Raw genomic sequence first — 6,265 nt, 5'->3', positions numbered from 1 at the left:
GGTCCCAGTTTCTTATTCATTATGGTCAAAAAGCTTGTGCAGGCAGAATGATAGTTTGGGCAGCTAAAAGAGGGTTCATTTACCCTTCTCTGGGTGCTCATGGCTTTATCAGAAATGTGCTGTAGGTGGCCACAAAGAACTGTGAAGATTCATTTGGGAGTGGAAAATAAAGAAGCAGGACAGGGAGATGATTAATGGTCAATCACCCAGTTGCATGTGCCTGGACAGATGCTGCTGGCTGTTCTAATTATGCCTGGTGCACGATTAATTTAGCAGGCACAAGTGAAGACATTTACTTCTGTCATAAACAGATAGTTAAGGGTTAATGTCTCTTTTACCTGTAAAGGGTTAAGAAGCTCAGTAAACCTGGCTGACACCTGACCAGAGGACCAATAAGGGGACAAGATACTTTCAAAACTTGGTGGAGGGAAGTCTTTTTTGTTTGTGTTCTTTGTTTTAGGGGTTGTTCGCTCTCGGGACATGAGGGACCAGACATCCATCCAGGCTCTCCAAATCTTTCTGAATCAGTCTCATGTTTCACATTTGTAAGAACCTAGTCAGGAAGGCATGTTAGTCTTATGTTTGTTTTCTCAATCTGTAAATGTTTCTTTTGCTGGAAGGATTTTTACCTGTTTGCTGTAACTTTAAACCTGAGGCTAGAGGGGATTTCTCTGGCTATATACATTTAAATACCCTGTAAGCATTTCCCATCCTGATTTTACAGAGATAAGTTTTACCTTTTTCTTTTTCTTTAATTAAAAGCTTTCTTTTTAAGAACCTGATTGATTTTTCTTTGTTTTAAGATCCAAGGAGTTTGGATCTGTGTGAAGCCTCTCAAGGCAACCCAGGGAGGGAAAGTCTGGGGGGAAAAGGATGGGGGAATGGTTAATTTCTCCTTGTGTTAAGATCTAAAGGATTTAGATCTGTGTTCCCCAGGGAAGGTTTTGGGGGGAATGGAAAATGTACCAAAACACTATATTTTTTGGTTGGTGGCAGCGCTATCAGATCTAAGCTAGGAATTAAGCTTAGAAGGGTACATGCAGGTCCCCACCTTTTGGACGCTAAAGTTCAGAGTGGGGGAGGAAACCTTGACAACTTCATAGCCACTCACTTGCTCTCACAGCTACAACAGAGCCACAGACCCTATTACGCATTGATTAAAATACCCCCAAACACACACTTTGGGTCTGAGTGAAACACATAGAGCTGAGGTGTGCTTGGCCTGGGCAGAAGATGAACCTGAGCTTTATCTGGCTCTGAGCAAAATAGAGTTAGAAGAAAATATACATTTTAAAAGCAGGTCATGTGGGAGAGGGGAGGGCTGGAGATAGTAGGGGGCTGTAGCCCAAGAGCCACTTGACTAAATGAGTCCAAGTTTCAACCAACAACTCCACCCTAGCAATTTTCAGGTCAATCTGCTACTGCACATGGATTTTAAAATGCTTGGAAAAATCAGCTGTAAACTGCAACACAGGCTTAGCTATGGGGCAGCTCTTTTCCCTCCATAACTGAAAAGGGGCCTCTGGGAGAATCCTAAACTACGTTACAAAGGGTGACTATAGGTGAAGAGCCATTACACGCCCAGTGGGCACTTGTGCAGCATTCCCACACCATACGATTGTGTAAACAGAAATTTGGAAAGTCTTGAAAATAATCCTGGGGAGTGAGGAAATTGTAGGGATAGTCCAAGAACTATTGGAGAAGTTATTGGCCATGAAATCTGAGCATTCTATGCATGCAGAGACAGAATGCGATAGGCCCTGTCTGCCTCCAGGTGTTGCTTGGTGACTGATAATGCTTAGCTGAAGTGTAACTAGCAATGAGAGTGCCAAGAAGGTGTCACCCACCTGTTTCCTTATGCTCCTTGTCTCTTCTTGGCCTCTGGGGGTTACCAAGTATGTTTGTCTTGTGATTAAAAAATGTTTCTTCACTCTGAGGAGCCTACACTGGATTTTTTTAGTGTATGAATTCATAGCAATTGAAGCAGGCCATGCAGTAGATTATCCTGCTAATCCTGGATTGGTTTATATGGTAATTCCTCTGTTGCGAGGCAAGTACAAATTCTGCCCTCAGTTACATCTGTGTAATGCCTCGGATGCATAGAAGTTATGCCTGGACAAGACCCATGATCTTCCTGCCAGTGCAGGGTTGTTCCTGCAAAAGGCAAAGGGGCTGCACAGGGGGTAACTCAAGGTGGAATTTGACCCTAACACACTCTGTGTGATTCTCCCCTGCACGGCCCCATCCTCAGACAACTGCGTTTGAGCAAAGCTGGTGTGACAAGACTATTAAACCTTACTAGGGAATTTCACTCACTCTGTAGGCCTAATACTGCTGCCATTGGAGTCAATGCACATCTCATTGACTGCAGAGGGGCAGGAATGGGCTGTAACGTGTGTGTGTGTGTGCAAAATTCAAACTGGCTTAAACTGTTGTGGTCTTATTTAGCCCTTCCTTGCTACACCTGCAGAAGGAGTGAGGCTTGGAGGGAAGGGTTAAAAGGGGATTGCCCAGCTAAGGTAAGAGCTGGCTGAGAGGGAGCCTAAACCCCTTGCTCCCAGAGTGAGAGAAGTCTGCCCGGGCCCAGGACCTGACTAGAGATAGCTGCCTGCCAGAGCCTCGCTGAGGGAAGGGAGGCCTCCTGTGGGGCTAGTGTTCGATTGTTACCAGTGACTTGCCTGTGGGTGCTGAGCAGGCTGCAGGTGCCCCTCCTCATGTAACAGCCAAACACAGAGCTGACTAGGGACCCAACAGTGCTCTGTAGCAACAACTTGAGCAACCGGGTCACCCCAGCTTTGTAGGTCTGAACCAAAGCCCACCAAAGTCGAACTGAGTCTTTCCATTGATGTTAATGGGAGTTGAATTCAGTCATATGTGACAAAGGTACCTCAGGAGTAACCTTCAAGTCACACCTGCATCAGTCTCTTCTTAGGATGTGACTGGGCTGGTTCGGCGCTTACTTTGAAGATGGTGTTTTCCTCTGACTCTAAAGCAGAAGCCAGGGTGAGTCAGGGTGTGATGGTCTCGATCTTGGGCTGTGAGAGAACATCCCCATCCCCAGAGTGTCCCATGTTCTATGCAGTCAGGTTCCTCTTCCAAACAGAGCATGTGGCAACACCAGAAGATAGGAGATCCTAGCTGCATTTTGTAATGGTTACAGAGTAGGGTGACCAGACAGCAAGTGTGAAAAATCAGGACAGAGGGTGGGAGGTAATAGGAGTCTATATAAGAAAAAGACCCAAAAATCGGGACTGTCCCTATAAAATTGGGACATCTGGTAACCCTATTACAGAGTGTGCCCTGTTCCATGGCTGCCCCTCTCCCTGCGCACCCTGCTGTGATCTGTGTCCCTTTTTGTGCTCCCCCACCCCCATGGCCCTTTTTTGTAAATGATTGTTGCCTGGCATGTGGTCGGCAATGGGAACATCTTTGCCTTTGTGTGATATGGCAGGTCACCCCAGGATCCTGTTTCATTGCAGGCAGCATGTGACAATCACTGAGTGGTGCAGACAGGAGATGTGGAGAGAGCAGAGAGTGGCCAAAGCAGCTGAATGGATTAATGGGTGAAGTGGGGCCCCTCGAGAACTGGCTGGGATTTATCAGGAGGGGAGTGATGTTTTCACAGGGCACAATGTGAATACTGCATGGTGCAGATGTAGGGGTTTTCCACTGCATGTGCCATGGCAGTCAAAGCTTTTGCAGAGAGAGACCTTTCCCCTGCCTACTTTTTCAGCATTTGCCTTAGGAGCTGCTTGGGCTGGTTCTTGCTTGAAGCCAGCAGATCCCTCTCACCCCTGGTCTACTCTCGTGTTCCCCATGTAGCAGTAACAGGGCCCTCAGTTCAGGGATTATAACATCCCTTCCCACTGCACCCGAGGCAGCGAATGAACAGAGGGGAGCGCGGGGTGTTTGCAGGGCCCACATCTTTGGCTCTTTCTGATCCCCAAAGGGGCTTCTGTCTGCACTTATGTATTTCTGGTGTGAAACCCACTGGAGAATCAGGATGGCACAATTTAGGGGGTTGGCTCCATGAGAGAATGCTACAAGGTTAATTTAAACCAGATTTCAGAGAGGCTGGAATGCAGGATGATGGGTAAGTCTGATGATGAAGGGCTGGACTGGGAGTTGAGACTATTGGGTTCAGTTCCTTCCTCTACCAGTGTGACCTTGGTCAAGTCACTTTGGCTGAGGTCCATGAAGATATTCAGGATCCAAATTTCCATGGTAATCAATGGATCTGGGCATTAGTCCATCTGTGCTTCAGTTCCTCATTTGTAAAAGGAGGATCCTACTGCCCTACCTCACAGGGGTGTTGGATGAGAAACCAATAAAAATATTGTGAGTTGCTCAGATACTAGGTGGACCTGCTAACATTTGCAAGCAGAGAACCAGTAGTTTCCATTTATAGATATGTGTGTAAATATGTCAGGGGCCTCACGACCCGCAGCTTCCGCCGTTTGCCTCTCACCCCTCAGTCCTCCCATGTGTCTCTGCTGCCTCATGGTACCCATACCTGCCTGGCCCCCTCCATTTACCTGTTACAGCTCATGTGCTTCTGCTGCCCCCTCCCATTCTGTCCTTCAGCCACGTGTCTTTGCAGCCGCGTGCTGGGGGAGGTGTGGAGCAGCACTGCCCCAGGGTGAGGTCAGGGAGCAATTCTGGGTTTGCAGGAGGAGCATCACCTTCATATTGGTGCACATAATAAAATGCATGTGGTGGGGCTGGGGATGAGGAGTTTGGGGTACGGGAGAAGGCTCAGGCCTGGGGCAGGGTGCGGGGGGTGAGGGCTCTGGTTAGGGGTGAAGGCTCTGGGGTGTGCTTGGAATGAGGGGCTTGGGGTGCGGGAGGAGGCTCCAGGCTGGGGCAGAGGTGGGGGTGCCGGCTGGGGGGTGGAGCCTGGGATGAGGGGTTTGGGGTGCAGGCTGCCTCAGGGCTGCAGTGGGGAGAGAGGACTTCCCCCAGCCCTCTCTCATCGCACTAGCTCGGGGCCAGGGGAGAGGTGCCTCTTCCCCACCATGGTAGCTCCAGAAGGGCCGGGCCAAGGGAGGGGCTCCTCTTCCCCGGCCTTGGCAAATCCGGAGCTGGTCCATGCTGGGGGAGAGGCATCTCCCCGCTGCAGCCCTGAGCCCCTGCCTGGGGCTTAATAGGCAGCTGCATGGCCATGCATCTAAGGCCTGGTCTACACTGGGGGGGGGTTCGAACTAAGGTATGCAAGTTCAGCTACGCTATTCGCGTAGCTGAACTCGAAGTACCTTAGTTCGAAGTACTTACCCATCCTCACGCTGCGGGATTGAAGTCCGTGGCTCCCCCATCGACTCCGCCACCGCCGTTTGCGGTGGTGGAGTTCCAGAGTCGACGGGAGCGTGTTCGGAGTTCGATATATCGCGTCTAGATGAGACGCGATATATCCAACTCCGAGAAGTCGACTGCTACCCGCCGACCCGGCGGGTAGTATGGACGTACCCTTAGAGGGAACTTAGGTTGCAACACCCCATCAGAACACCCAGGAGGAAAATGAATAACTTTCTATTCAGTGGTTTGTGCTGAATGAGGCCTGGGGCCACACATTGAGTCAGCAGGACAAAAACACAAAAGAACAGCTTACAAGAAGTGGAAGATTGGACAAATAACCAGGGAGGAGTATAAAAGTATTGTTCAGGCATGCAGGTGTGAAATCAGGAAGGCCAAATCACACTTGGAGTTGCAGCTAGCCGGAGATGTTAGGAGTAACAAGAAGGGTTTCTTTAGGTATGTTAGCAACAGGAAGAAAGTCAAGGAAAGTGTGGGCCCCTTGCTGAATGAGGGAGGGAACCTAGTGACAGAGGATGTGGAGAAAGCTAGTGTAATCAATGCTTTTTTTGCCTCTGTCTTCACAGACAAGGTCAGCTCCCAGACAGCTGCACTCTGCAGCACGGTATGGGGAGGAGGTGACCAGCTCTCTGTGGAGAAAGAAGTAGTTCGGGACTATTTAGGAAAGCTGGACGAGCACAAGTCCATGGGGCTGGATGCGCTGCATCCGAGGGTGCTAAAGGAGTTGGCCGATGAGATTGCAGAGCCATTGGCCATTATCTTTGAAAAATCATGGTGATCGGGGGAGGTCCTGGATGACTGGAAAAAAGCTAATGTAGTGCCCATCTTTAAAAAAGGGAAAAAGGAAGATCCAGGGAACTACAGGCCAGTCAGTCTCACCTCAGTCCCTGGAAAAATCATGGAACAGGTCCTCAAGGAATCAATCCTGAACCACTTAAAGGAGGGGAAAGTGATC

At 49.3% G+C, this 6,265-nt stretch overlaps 1 pseudogene; it reads left to right on the top strand.

Annotated features, from left to right (window-relative positions):
- Positions 1-529: 529 nt before the first annotated feature.
- The window catches only part of LOC120393463, a 71,028-nt pseudogene continuing 65,292 nt past the window's right edge, over positions 530-6,265 (top strand).

The sequence above is a fragment of the Mauremys reevesii genome, unplaced genomic scaffold (assembly GCF_016161935.1).
Source record: "Mauremys reevesii isolate NIE-2019 unplaced genomic scaffold, ASM1616193v1 Contig2, whole genome shotgun sequence".
In the NCBI taxonomy this organism is placed as follows: domain Eukaryota; kingdom Metazoa; phylum Chordata; order Testudines; family Geoemydidae; genus Mauremys; species Mauremys reevesii.
Note: the sequence above shows the minus strand (reverse complement) of the source record. Positions and strands in the feature narration are given on the sequence as shown.